This window comes from Lepidochelys olivacea (genome assembly GCF_965140295.1).
Source record: "Lepidochelys olivacea isolate rLepOli2 genome assembly, chromosome: 23".
Taxonomy (NCBI): Eukaryota; Metazoa; Chordata; order Testudines; family Cheloniidae; genus Lepidochelys; species Lepidochelys olivacea.
Genome location: NC_140433.1, coordinates 12,848,359 through 12,863,460, shown reverse-complemented (window position 1 = coordinate 12,863,460; position 15,102 = coordinate 12,848,359).

Sequence of the window (15,102 nt, the reverse complement as noted above, 5' to 3'; positions counted from 1 at the left end):
GGCTGCTTGTGCATTTGATGGAGCTGCAAACTTCTCTGGAAAACATGGTGGAGAACAAGCTTTGCTCAGAGAAAAGTATAACCCTAATCTCTCCTATAGGCCATCTACTCCAACTAGCACCATTACTAGCTGCAGACTCTTCAAAAGACATTTAAAAAGCTATAAATTTAATGTCTTCATTATATTCTTTTTTCAGCAAGAGTCCAAAAAGACTGAATATTTTGGAAAATATAAAAGATACATCGAGACTGAAGTTCAAATTAGTTCAACCTGGAAAAACCCTCTGGCTTTCTCATGAGTGATCGTTGGCTGCTGTCTTAAAATTACTCCAGCCGTTATTACTGGCTTTGGAAAGTATCTACCAAGATAGGATGGATCTAAGTAGTGAGGCTGGTGGATTACTTTTGCTACTACATTCAGAGAAGACTATTGCCATTCTCTCTCTTTGTAAGTCTACTGTTGAAAACACTTGGGTCATTAAACAATGCCATCCAGGCATCTGCTACAACAGTAGTAGGTCTTTGTCCAGCAATGGAAGATACATTTGGATCAATCCGAGATATCCATTGAAAAAGTATGGGAAGAAGCAAAGACTGGGAGGTATTGACAATTTAGAGAAGGACCAGGATATCCTACAGGAGGATCTGGATGACCCTGTAAACTGGAGTAATAGGAATAGATTGAAATTTAATAATGAGAAGTGTAAGATCATGCATTTGGGATTAATAACAAGAATTTTAGTTATAAGCTGGGGACGCATCAATTAGAAGTAACGGAGGAGGAGAAGGACCTTGGAGGACTGGTTGACCACAGGATGACTATGAGCCGCCAATGTGATATGGCCGTGAAAAAAGCTAATATGGTCTTGGGATGCATCAGGCAAGGTATTTCCAGTAGACATAAGGAGGTGTTAGTACCGTTATACAAGGCACTGGTGAGACCTCACCTGGAATACTGTGTGCAGTTCTGGTCTCCCATGTTCAAGAAGGATGAATTCAAACTGGAACAGGTACAGAGAAGGGCTACTAAGATGATCCGAGGAATGGAAAACCTGTCTTATGAAAGGAGGCTCAAGGAGCTTGGCTTGTCTAGCCCAACCAAAAGAAGGTTGAGGGGAGATATGATTGCTCTCTATAAATATATCAGAGGGATAAATACCAGAGAGGGAGAGGAATTATTTAAGATCAGTACCAATGTGGACACAAAAACAAATGGATATAAACTGGCAATCAGAAAGTTTAGACTTGAAATTAGACGAAGGTTTCTAACCATCAGAGGAGTGAAGTTCTGGAACAGCCTTCCAAGGGAAGCAGTGGGGGCAAAAGACCTATCTGGCTTCAAGATTAAACTCGATCAGTTTATGGAGGAGATGGTATGATGGGATAACCTGATTTTGGCAATTAATTGATCTTTAACTATTCATGGTAAATAGGCCCAATGGCCAGTGATGGGATGTTAGATGGGATGGGATCTGAATTACTACAGAGAATTCTTTCCTGGGTATCTGGCTGGTGAATCTTGCCCACATGCTCAGGGTTCAGCTGATCGCCATATTTGGGGTTGGGAAGGAATTTTCCTCCAGGGCAGATTGGCAGAGGCCCTGGGGGTTTTTTGCCTTCCTCTGCAGCATGGGGCACGGGTCACTTGTTGGAGGATTCTCTGCATCTTGAAGTCTTTAAACCATGATTTGAGGGCTTCAATAGCTCAGACATAGGTGAGAGGTTTATTACAGGAGTGGGTGGGTGAGATTCGATGGCCTGCATTGTGCAGGAGGTCAGACGAGATGATCATAATGGTCCCTTCTGACCTTAATATCTATGAGTCTATGAGACTTCAGTCCAGAAGTTGACTGATGAAGGCATTTATATTGAATCCTTAAGTGAAGAGGACAAGAAGTGTTTGTTAAGCAACTGAAAAAGTACACAGACTCGATTCTTAAAAATCTACAGCAATGACTTCCAGATTCTACTCAACCTCTACGTAGCTTTTACAGATCCCTGTCCTATAAAACACCAAGAGTTGAGTGGAGTGAGGCATGACCAGCAATGGGGCTGCCGTGTGCTCAGGACAGAATAGAGAATTTGAACGTACAGTGGAATATCATACGATGAATGAATGAAGATTTGACTTCAACTTCTTTTTTATCCTCACTCGTGGCTCGACCCGATCTTTGTGCTACGTTTCCTGGGCTGAGAGAAGTAGGAATTCATCTCTTGCTACTCCCTGTCACAACAGCTACAGTGGAGCGTTCTTCTTCACCACTGAGTCGAATTTTGTGTTCTGAAAGAAGCCGCCTTCTGTCTGATCATAGGGGGCCAGGGCTTCTCTGAGTAGGGGTCCTATAAAGGTAGCCAGTCAGTCAGGCAGCGGCACAGACAGCTTCAGCGGCACAGGAGCCGGCAAACAGAGCTGTAAACAGGGGAGTTTGCATTGCGGTGCTCGTTTGGGGTTTGTTTTTGCTGTGGGGGGTGGGGTTTTGGTGGGGTTTCTGTTTCCCAGATGAACAGGATTTAGGTGGGAAGGCGACGACAGATACAGAGGCAGCAGTGGGAGTGACCCAAGTAGTGGAAGACACAATGAAGATGACGGGATGTGGAAGCTGCGGTATGTACATGATCCTGGAGGGGGGACCTGGAAAGAGTTTCGTCTGCATGAAAGGCCGTCTGATAGAGCTGATGGAAGAGAAGATCCGAGGTTTGGAGATGCAGGTGGAAAGTCTGGTTGAGTTTAGAAGGGGGTTTGGGCGGATTATGGAGCAAAGACATGAGGCGGTTGAAGGGAAAAGCTCAGATTTGCAGATGGAAGCAAGACCGAAGAACTCGGAGGGGACACTGCTGGGTGAAGAAAATGGACAGTGGAAGCATGTGACTAAGAGAACCAGGCAGAGGAAAAGACGGGCTAGTGAAGGAGAAATAGAGCTCAGGAACAGGTTTGCAGAGTTGGAAAATGAAGAAGGGGCTCAGCAGCTGGTCACTGAATGTGGAAGGGCAAGGAAGAAGAGAAGAGCGGCTAGTCCTATAGGAAAAGGGGAAGAGTCAATGGAGACGACACAAAATATGAGCCCCAGGAGGATACAGGATGGGTTGAAGAGGATTACAAGGGAGAATAGGAATGGAAAGAACTTGCAGCCAGAGGGAACAGGGAACAGACCGGAGAATCATCACCAGGAAAAGGCAGGTCTCTGTGATCGGAGACACCTTACTGAGAAGAATGGACAGGCCTGTAACCAGAGCTGATCCAGAGAATAGAAGGGTGTGCTATCTACCAGGTGCTAAGATACGGGATGTGGACCTGAGGTTGAAGAGGATCCTAAAGGGAGAGGGAAAGAATCCACTGATCGTCCTTCATGTGGGAACAAATGATACCAGTAGATTCTCGCTGGAACGTATCACGGGAGACTATGTCAGGCTGGGGAAGACACTTAAGGAAATCAAGGCTCAGGTGATGTTCAGTGGGATTCTGCCTGTTCCTAGAGAAGGGCAACAAAGGTGTGACAACATTATGACTATCAACAGGTGACTCAGGCAGTGGTGCTATAAGGAGGGCTTTGGGATATATGGCCACTGGGAGGCATTCATGGACAGAGGACAGTTCTCTCGGGATGGACTTCACCGGAGTAATGAAGGAAATAGACTTCTAGGATGGAGGCTGGCACAACTGGTTAAGAGAGCTTTAAACTAGTAATCTGGGGGAGATGTCCACATAATCTCCACGCCGGATTTTAGGATTGAGAGGGAAGAAAACAAAGTAAGAAAGGATACAGCCATGGGTAGGAGAATGGACAAAAGGAGGAAGAGCAGTGTGGATACCAGTCTAATAGGTCATACTGGCTGTAGAATGACCGTGCCTAGTCAGGTAAAGAATGTGAGCGAGGCCAAACAGCAAAAATTAAGATGTTTGTACACCAATGCGAGGAGCCTAGGTAACAAAATGGAAGAACTAGAGCTACTGGTCCAGGAAGTGAAACCAGATATTCTAGGGATAACAGAAACATGGTGGAACAGTAGTCATGACTGGAGTACGGGTATTGAAGGGTATGTGCTGTTTAGGAAAGACAGAAATAAAGGCAAAGGTGGTGGAGTAGCATTGTCTATCAATGAGGAGGTAGAATGTAAATAAATCAGAAGCGATGGAATGGATAAGACAGAGTCCGTCTGGGCAAAAATCACATTGGGAAAGAAAACTACTAGATCCTCCCCTGGGATAGCGCGTGGGGTGCGCTATAGAGCGCCGGGATCTCATGTGGACATGGATCGAGCCCCCTTTAAGGTTTTTAATGAAGTAAATACTAATGGAAACTGCGTGATCATGATAGACTTTAACTTCCCAGCTATAGACTGGAGGACGAGTGCGAGTAATAATAACAGGGCTCAGATTTTCCTAGATGCGATAGTTGATGGATTCCTTCACCAAGGAGCTGCTGAACCAACAAGAGGGGATGCCATTTTAGATTTGGTTTTGGTGAGGAGTGAGGACCTCATAGAAGAAATGGTTGTAGGGGACAACCTTGGGTCAAGTGATCATGAGCTAATTCAGTTCAAACTGAATGGAAGGATTAACAAAAATAGATCTGTGACTCGGGTGTTTGATTTCAAAAGGGCTGACTTTCAAAAATTAAGGAAATTAGTTAGGGAAGTGGATTGGACTGAAGAACGTATGGATCGAAAGGCAGAGGAGGCCTGGGATTACTTCATGTCAAAGTTGCAGAAGCTATCGGAAGCCTGCATCCCAAGAAAGGAGGTAAAATTCATAGGCAGGAGTTGTAGACCAAGCTGGATGAGCAAGCATCTCAGAGAGGTGATTAAGAAAAAGCAGAAAGCAACAGGGAGTGGAAGATGGGAGAGATCAGCAAAGAAAGCTACCTTATTGCGATCAGAACACGTAGGGATTAAGTGAGAAAGGCTGAAAGTCAAGTAGAGTTGGACCTTGCAAAGGGAATTAAAACCAATAGTAAAAGGTTCTACAGCCATATAAAGAAGAAGAAAACAAAGAAAGAAGAAGTGGGACCGGTAAACACTGAGGATGGAGTGGAGGTGAAGGATAATCTAGGCATCGCCCAATATCTAAACAAATACTTTGCCTCAGTCTTTAATGAGGCTAATGAGGATCTTAGGGATAATGGTAGCACGACAAATGGGAATGAGGATATGGAGGTAGATATTACCATATCTGAGGTAGAAGCCAAACTCGAACAGCTTAATGGGACTAAATCAGGGGGCCCAGATAATCTTCATCCAAAAATATTAAAGGAATTGGCACATGAAATTGCAAGCCCATTAGCAAGAATTTTTAATGAATCTGTAAACTCAGGGGTATGACTGGAGAATTGCTAACATAGTTCCTATTTTTAAGAAAGGGAAAAAAAGTGATCCGGGTAACTACAGGCCTGTTAGTTTGACATCTGTAGTATGCAAGGTCTTGGAAAAGATTTTGAAGGAGAAAGTAGTTAAGGACTTTGAGGTCAATGTAAATGGGACAAAATACAACATGGTTTTGCAAAAGGTAGATTGTGCCAAACCAACCTGATCTCCTTCTTTGAGAAAGTAACAGATTTTTTAGAAAAAGGAAACTCAGTGGATCTAATTTACCTAGATTTCAGTAAGGCGTTTGATACAGTGCCACATGGGGAATTATTAGTTACATTGGAAAAGATGGGGATCGATATGAAAATTGAAAGGTGGATAGGGAATTGGTTAAAGGGGAGACTACAGCAGGTCCTACTGAAAGGTGAACTGTCAGGCTGGAGGGAAGTTACCAGTGGAGTTCGTCAGGGATCGGTTTTGGGACCAATCTAATTTAATCTTTTTATTACTGACCTCAGCACAAAAAGTGGGAGTGTGCTAATAAAGTTTGCGGATGACACAAAGCTGGGAGGTATTGCGAATTTAGAGAAGGACAGGGATATCCTACAGGAGGATCTGGATGACCTTGTAAACTGGAGTAATAGGAATAGGATCAAATTTAATAGTGAGAAGTGTAAGGTCATGCATTTAGGGATTAATAACAAGAATTTTAGTTATAAGCTGGGGACGCATCAATTAGAAGTAACGGAGGAGAAGAAGGACCTTGGAGTATTGGTTGACCACCAGATGACTATGAGCCGCCAATGTGATATGGCCATGAAAAAAGCTAATGTGATCTTGGCATGCATCGGGCGAGGTATTTCCAGTAGAGATAAGGAGGTTTTAGTACCGTTATACAAGGCACTGGTGAGACCTCACCTGGAATACTGTGTGCAGTTCTGGTCTCCCATGTTCAAGAAGGATGAATTCAAACTGGAACAGGTACAGAGAAGGGCTACTAGGATGATCCGAGGAATGGAAAACCTGTCTTATGAAAGGAGACTCAAGGAGCTTGGCTTGTTTAGCCCAACCAAAAGAAAGTTATGGGGAGATATGATTGCTCTCTATAAATATATCAGAGGGATAAATACCAGGGAGGGAGAAGAATTATTCAAGATCAGTACCAATGTGGACACAAGAACAAACGGATAAAACCTGGCCATCAGGAAGTTTAGACTTGAAATTAGACGAAGGTTTCTAACCATCAGAGGAGTGAAGTTCTGGAACAGCCTTCCAAGGGAAGCAGTGGGGGCAAAAGACCTATCTGGCTTCAAGATTAAACTCGATCAGTTTATGGAGGAGATGGTATGATGGGATAACCTGATTTTGGCAATTAATTGATCTTTAACTATTCATGGTAAATAGGCCCAATGGCCAGTGATGGGATGTTAGATGGGATGGGATCTGAGTTACTACAGAGAATTCTTTCCTGGGTGCCTGGATGGTGAGTCTTGCCCACATGCTCAGGGTTCAGCTGATCGCCATATTTGGGGTTGGGAAGGAATTTTCCTCCAGGGCAGATTGGCAGAGGCCCTGGGGGTTTTTCGCCTTCCTCTGCAGCATGGGGCACGGGTCACTTGCTGGAGGTTTCTCTGCATCTTGAAGTCTTTAAACCATGATTTGAGGACTCCAGTAGCTCAGACATAGGTGAGAGGTTTATTGCAGGAGTGGGTGGGTGAGATTCGGTGGCCTGCATTGTGCAGGAGGTCAGACGAGATGATCATAATGGTCCCTTCTGACCTTGATATCTATGAGTCTATGAACTAATGAGCATATCAGTTGAAGGAATGGCAGTACCAGACACACGAGAAGCCACCAAAGATGAACACATTGCATTCAAGAAGTTCATTCACAGAGTTGTGCAAAATTATAACAAGAAACCAAGAAGGATGTAGACGTAGTGCTTCACAAAAGGCTTGAGTAGCCAACGTTAATTTGTGTGACGATTTTAAACTATGAGTTAAATCTAATAAAATGATCATCAAACATTTTTCAGTTTTTACTATGGTGCCCTACAGCCCCCCTTCACCCTCAAGGTCTCATCCTTCATGGGCCCTCACTCCCCCACCTGTAAATTCGAACAACCCCCTTCTTCCCCCTCCCCCATTTCAATTCCTGGGGAAAATACTGGTTTCCTGTATGCCTTGGGGGTCAGTTCAAACTTCAGCAGCAAAGCCTGTTTGAACAGGGCATAGTCCCCCTGTCTCAATACCATCCATCTGGCTGAACACCTCGATGGCCTTGGGCCCCAGCAGCGGGGTCAGATAGCGAAGCCTGTCTGCAGGGTCAACCTGGTTCGGATCACAAGCCTTCTCAAAGGCTGTGAAGTAGGCATACCCCCCCACAGCCCCTCCTTAAACTGGGGCAGCAGTTTGGTGTCTAGATTCCCCACAACACTGGCGTCTCAGGGCCCTTCCCCACTTACGCCCCCGGCAGGCCCTCTTGGCCCGCCACTCTGCCAGCTCCAACTCCTGCTTCCGCTGTTCCGCACGGTCCGCCGGCCTCTGCTCCTCCAGCTCGTCTCCGCAGCTCCTCCAGGGAGAAACCTGACTGGGGTCCCCCTGCACTGACTGGGGAGTCGGGTCTGATAGACTCCCGGCTGCTACACGGACTGTCCCCACGGCTACTCCCCAGCTCTCTGGGCACCCCGGGAGCCCTCTGGGGTCTGGAGCCTGTTCCTCAGACTGGTCATTCCCTACAAGCTGAGCAATCAGCTGCTCCTGAGTGAGCCTCCCAATGCTCAGCCCTCTCTCCCTGCAGAGACGTGCCAGGTCCCTCTTATGGAGCTGGTTCTAGGCCATTTCCACGCAGGTTCCTTTCAATTCCCTCATTTTATCGCTGGCAGCCACTCCCTGCAAAGCGTCTCTGCTCGCAGACAACCGTCTACCGTGTGCATCCGCCAACCATCCTCTGCTACCACCTTCTCACGGACTCCCAGGTCTTGCCCACTCTTGGCCGTGCGGTCCCTGGGGGGTTTCAGAGTAGCAGCCATGTTAGTCTGTATTCGCAAAAAGAAAAGGAGTATTTGTGGCACCTTAGAGACTAAACAATTTATTTGAGCATAAGCTTTCGTGAGCTACAGCTCACTGCATCGGATGTCTGTACTCTGCACAGGAAACTCTCCAGGCCTCAGGCATGGCCTCCATCAGCACAGCACATCCCAGTCTCCCCTGCATCCAGGTGGGCTCTGCCTGCTCCCTCCCTCCAGCCCCGAGCCCCCGTGCTTCCCAGCTGGGCATCTGATCTCACTGACCCCAAGGCCCCGCTCTGTCCATTGTCTTCTCTCCAGATAAACAGGGTCGTCTGGGCCTCCTCTCCTCTCTTCCATCCTCTGGCTGGAACCAGCTGGTCAGGTCACCGGGGTCCTCTCTTCAGAGCCCATTGTCTTCCCACTGGCCAGAATCAGCTGTGACTCCCGAGCTGGGCCTCCCTGTCACCAGGTCTCCAGTCACTGGGGTCTCCATTCGCCAGGCCATTGGCTGCAGTCCCAAGTTCTGTCGCTGGTCCCCTGTAACAACAAACTCCCTCTCCCATCACCTCATTAAACCAGTAACACCCAGGGAAACTGAGTCCCACCCCCTCTGCATGCAAACCATTGGAAAAACCAAGGAAAAACCAGGAACCGCCCCCACACACACACCTTGTCACAGATGGTGACAGCTCCCCCCGGGACAATCACCCCGCTGGGGCTGACAGAAATGGAGGGTCCGGGCGCAGGGAGCTCTGCGTTCACACACAAACAGGAGTGAGATGGGGAGACACAAACCCCTCCCCATGTGTCTGTAACCTGCCCTTAGCTGCCAGCCCCAGGGACAGCGCCAGGGCTAACAGACACCTCACTGCATCCACAGTCTGGTACTCCTGGGGCAATTCTGCGCATCTACAGATGTGCTAGGGTTGCCAATTTTGGTTGGCTGTGTTCCTGGAGTTTTCATCACATGACATAATCTTTAATGAAAGATTAATCTATAATTCTGGGAAACTACAGGCCAAGCCTGGAGGTCTGGCGACCCTAGGACGTGCAGGATTCATCCATCCTGCATCATTTTGTTTTTTCCCCACATAAAATACAGTCTGCCCCAGACGTGCTGCAGTTCCGCCCTTTTCCCACCAGAGGCCACTGTGGCACCACAACGACCAGAAGCATGAACACAGCCCGCTGTTCTGGCGCCACAGCGGCCCCTGGTGGGCAGAGGCGGAACTGCAGCACTTCTGGGGCAGAATGTATTTTCTGTGGGGAAAAATATTCTCTGCCTGCCCGGGGCTGCAGAACCCCCCAGGAGGAGAAGTTCATCACAGCACCTGCCCGCAGAGCCAGGTTAGGGCAGAGAGGGGCACCCAGGGCTGCTGGGGGGGGTCACAGACTGGGGCTCAGGAGTTAGTGGGGTGACAGCGTTGAGTCTGGGGATCGGGGAGGGGGCTGCAGGGACACATGGGGACGGGGGTTGCGGGGACGGGGGCTGAGGTGCCTGACTGAATGGGAAAGGCTTGAGGCCAGCCAGGGTCCACATGTGGGAGGCTTCCCAGATCCCTAATAATCCTCTCCTGCCAAAAAATCCCAAACCTTCTCCCACCCACACCCAACACCTTCCAGGTTCACTCCTAGGCTCCTTTCCTCTCCCTCAGCTCCGCCATTACCCCTGGCTCCCCCAGGCCTTTGCACGGCTTCTGACAGGTGCAGGAAATACAGTTCTGTCATGTGATTTAAATGAATTACTCAAAGTTCTGTGTTAATATACGGAGACGGGTTCGGTTGTTGTACCAATAAAATAAAAACCAGCAGGATCTTATTAAAGGGAAAAAGGCAAAATACCACATTTATTGTGAATACAGAAAGAATCATAGTAAGCAGTTAGTTATAGCTATAACATTCCATTCAATCTCATATTTATTCTCACATTCATTCAAACACACACACACACACCCACACACACAGGTTCTGCAAGGTTGTTATCATAGTTACCAGCCTTAGAGTTGCTCATGCCAAGTCACTGGCCAGGTGGCCTGGACATGAGGAGGGAGCAGGGCCTTGTCAGATGCTCATCTGATGCTCCTGGAAGTTGGTTTGCAGAATCAGACCCCAAAGTTCTCACTTTTTAGAGTCTATTTTTATAGGAATTTCTTCCTATGCCAGTCTATGGGAATTGCTTCATCATGCTGTTGCTGAATCAATCAGCAGATAGCACATTCCTGACGGCTCCAAGATGTTATCTTGTTCTTTGGTTCTCCCATTCTTGAGGCTGTTGGGTGGATTCCAGTCTGCCCTCCGGGTGGGGTCCTCTGGTTATTTCCACTTGACGCCTTCTTCAGCCGATGGACACTGGATTCTTAGGCTGGCACCTCCCTGATCATTCAGTTATTATCCACACCAAGCATCCATCCACATCCATCCTCTATCTCTATTTTAATCACAATTGTTAATACAACAAAAGGGTGGGGAGTCTCTGGGTGCTGTTTCTGTTGTTAGAGTATTGCTTTGAGTCTCTCTCTCTGTGAACTGCTTTGAGAACAGACTCTGTCTTAGAATGTACTAACACAGTTAGCAGCTTGCAAGTTTCACACATAGAGGGAGAGAAACAGCACCAAAAACCAAGAGACCTCTTAATTAGTAATACCCTGGAATTTGAACTATGGGGAATCAAACTCATTTGTGATTTTAATACAGAACTTCTTTAATATGATCCAACATAATCCCCCTTTTGACACTAAGATTTATAATCGTCAGTGTCACTTTCTATGTAGCCTATTCGAGAGAAGGTACTGTGAGGCAATTTGAGTTTGTGATTCCAATTCATGCCACATACATGATCCTAGTGATGTATCTTTACTACAAGGTTCTGGGGCAACAGGCAAGGTGAGGCACACCCACTTTTGAGGAGTCCATTCGGTACAACCTCTAGTGTCCAATAGCTTCCCTCCCTCCCCAGCCCACTGGCTCAAGGTCCAGGGTAGCCAAAAGGATCCCATGTGTAATATGGGGAGTGGGTTAACCTTCAATACCTTTGCCTCCAGGGACTGTTGGTGTGCAATTTTGACAACAATTTCTCCCATTAATAAGTCTGGTTTACAATAGTGGAAACATATTGCATCCATTCATATTGATAAGTGTCAAACAATGATCTCTTTCTTTTTTAACAAATGCATCAAACCCTTAATATTTCCCAATATGACCCAGAACATTTTGTGTTCCAAAGTAGCTAGTGCAAGTATCTGCATTTCAGTGCATCCCATAGCTATGGCTGTGTAGTTTCCTATTTCTAATATTTTTTTTTCTTATGGATAAGCCATGTGGTAGTATTAAGCCATTACTAAAGATTCCATTGGCCGTTTAGGTTACCCAGACCAATTTGGACCAAGTCTACATTGGCATGTACTTGTTTTTGTATCAGGCTGTCCTGTAGCTGGGACAGAAAGCTTAATTTATTTTTAAGTTCCTGCAGGTCTTCAGTATTTTTTTTTTTAAACACACAACAGTGCTAGCAACAACACAAAACACAAGACAAAACATAGAACACAGAACACAGAACACAATTTCTATTGTGACAGTAGATTCATGGTATTGGGTTGCTTTTCAGCTGGCATCAGCTTTTCCTGATTTTCTGAAAGACAAAAAGAACATGTTTCTACCCCTTTTGGGGTGGCAGATTATTGCTTAAAATATTTCTTTTACAAATACCCTTGCTGATTGCAGGCAAAACAGAGAAATTGCCCCCATATTTTCCTGTTTTTGTTCTATAGGCAGGCCAGGTTTCAAAGGCTTTTATCTTTTAAGGGTTATGGGGAAATTATCCCACTGTTTAGTCATTAAATCCCTGAGTTTTCCTTCTTATACAGCAGACCAAGTTTATAATGTTTTTCCTGCTGTGTTAAGCTTTAAGTTTTATTTACAGGTAATAACTGAGAAGCATCATTACCATACGACCTTAAAGGATTTTTTTGTTACAGGGATACTTATTATCATTATTATCCCATGCCTTTTATTTAGACAATTTGTTTGCTGACCAGGTATGTCCTTTATCTGCAGCTCCTTTGTGCTGCTAGTTCTTTCCTTCCTTTATCATTTAGGTCATTTGCATTTTCACAGAAACTTCCTGCTTTTGGATTTAAAGCCATCAGCAGCTCAGAGACTCTATCTTAAAAGGGACACAATCAACTTTCACCAGAGTTTTGATTACTTTTAACTTCTGCTTCCAAAACACACAGCAATCTGAAAAAGAAAACCCAACCTATTGTGGCTCCCTTTGGAGCCCTAATAGCATTTTAATTAAGTAGCATGGTATGTTTGCATTTCTTTTGCCCCTTCTACAATATACCCTGCACATGTTCTGGGGCAAATGCACATTCCTTCCATAGTTTAACTTCTATAACATTATCCAGATCCATTTTTACATAAGGTGTCACTATTTCTTTTTTTGCTTACAGAGTTTTCATGTACCTTTATCAAAGTGACAGTCTGATTACTCAGTGTTTCTAACATTGCTCCTTTTTGTTTTGTGCACCTCACCCCTGCTGTTGCTTCAGAGAGGCACTGTCTTTTTTAATTTTTTTTTTTTTACTACAACTCTCATCTGCTATTTTGTTACAAAAACAAACAAACAAAACACAAACAAAAAGAATCCAAAAAATTTTTTTTTTATATTCTCCTGATTTTGACTGCCCTGCTGCAGCCACAACTTAAAAACATTTTAAATTTTGTAAAGCATTGAGTTACCTTTTAAGGGTTAAATGCCAAATCCCAAAGCCAAACAACACTAATTACCTGTGTCTAGCAAAAAGGTCTGTCAGTTTTGCAACTTTGAATTAAAGAGTCAAATGGATTTTTAGTGGCATTATTTAAAAAAAAACAAAACTAACTGGTCCTTAGAACTTTACATATTTACACACACACAGACAGATACATACACATTTTCTTTTCCTTAACATCCCTTCCACACTGCTCTGTTTTTTACATCTTACATTCCCTTTATACATTTGAGGCAGTTAAGTTCCAATAGAACCCTCTTATGTTCTTTTAGCAAATTTGACTAAATTGTCCAGTCAAATGATTTTAATCAGATAGTTTATTTTTGCCTGGCAAATTTACAGACATTCCTTTGGAAAAGGGCCCATTTTTCTTTCAGAATGGCTGCAAAGAAACCAAGAATGCTCTAACACTTTTCCTTTTTAACATTTTCGGTTAAAAGTTGTTTGGGTGAAATACAAAGTTTAACTGCTTAATTCCCTCCAGCCTCTGCAGAGTTAACTTTTTCACTCTTTTTGTATTCCTGGAGTGCCTCTTTCACTATTTTCAGCTGGCTTTGGATATTTGTAGCCAGCACCTTCCAATTGTCTGCTCCCTTTTCCATTTGTGCCTTTTCCTCTTTACATGAAGACAAGCGGAGGGAAGAATCCTTACATGCCTCCCACAACAACCAAATTGCTGCTGCATCTCTTTTGGCAGCACTAGAAGGTTTGTATATGAGGATATACTGAGCCAATCTATCCTCTAGGTCCGAAATAGTGCAGACATCAGCTAGGGCTTGTTTAGTCCAAGGACTGTGCCCAAATTTTTGAAGGATTTGTTTAAAAGGTGTAATTTCTTTAACAAAAGGTGAGGTTGGAGTTCCTTCTGACTCCATTCCTCCCTCTAGTACTGGCTTACCCAGTTTTCTTTTAAACATCTTAACATGGATATTTCAATCTCTTTGTCACTGCTGGTATTACTTAGCAAGTGACACAGCCTAGATTCTGAAATCATAGCTTAATCTATGCGTTTTTCCCCTGCTACCTTCCCGGAGGCCAGCAGGTCCCCTGCTACCTTCCCAGAGGCCAGCAGGTCCAGTTAACCTGTTTCTCCCTGCTACCTTCTCGGAGGCCAGCAGGTCCGGTTAACCTGTTCTTCCCTGCTACCTTCTCGGAGGCCAGCAGGTCCCCTGCTACCTTCTCGGAGGCCAGCAGGTCTGGTTTAATCTGTTTTTCCTGCTACCTTCTCGGAGGCCAACAGGTCCCCTGCTACCTTCTCGGAGGCCAGCAGGTCTGGTTTAATCTGTTTTCCCTACTACCTTCTCGGAGGCCAGCAGGTCCCCTGCTACCTTCTCGGAGGCCAGCAGGTCTGGTTTAATCTGTTTTTCCTGCTACCTTCTCGGAGGCCAGCAGGTCCCCTGCTACCTTCTCGGAGGCCAGCAGGTCTGGTTTAATCTGTTTTTCCTGCTACCTTCTCGGAGGCCAGCAGGTCCCCTGCTACCTTCTCGGAGGCCAGCAGGTCTGGTTTAATCTGTTTTCCCTACTACCTTCTCGGAGGCCAGCAGGTCCCCTGCTACCTTCTCGGAGGCCAGCAGGTCTGGTTTAATCTGTTTTTCCTGCTACCTTCTCGGAGGCCAGCAGGTCCCCTGCTACCTTCTCGGAGGCCAGCAGGTCTGGTTTAATCTGTTTTTCCTGCTACCTTCTCGGAGGCCAGCAGGTCCCCTGCTACCTTCTCAGAGGCCAGCAGGTCTGGTTTAATCTGTTTTTCCTGCTACCTTCTCGGAGGCCAGCAGGTCCCCTGCTACCTTCTCGGAGGCCAGCAGGTCTGGTTAACCTAATAGAAATGCCTAGCTCACTAGAGCTGGCGGTGTGCACACCAATATTTACAATAACTGAGGTTTTTTACCAATATTCCCCCTTTCGCAATTCTCCACCAAAATGTTGTACCAATAAAATAAAAACCAGCAGGATCTTATTAAAGGGAAAAAGGCAAAATACCACATTTATTGTGAATACAGAAAGAATCATAGTAAGCAGT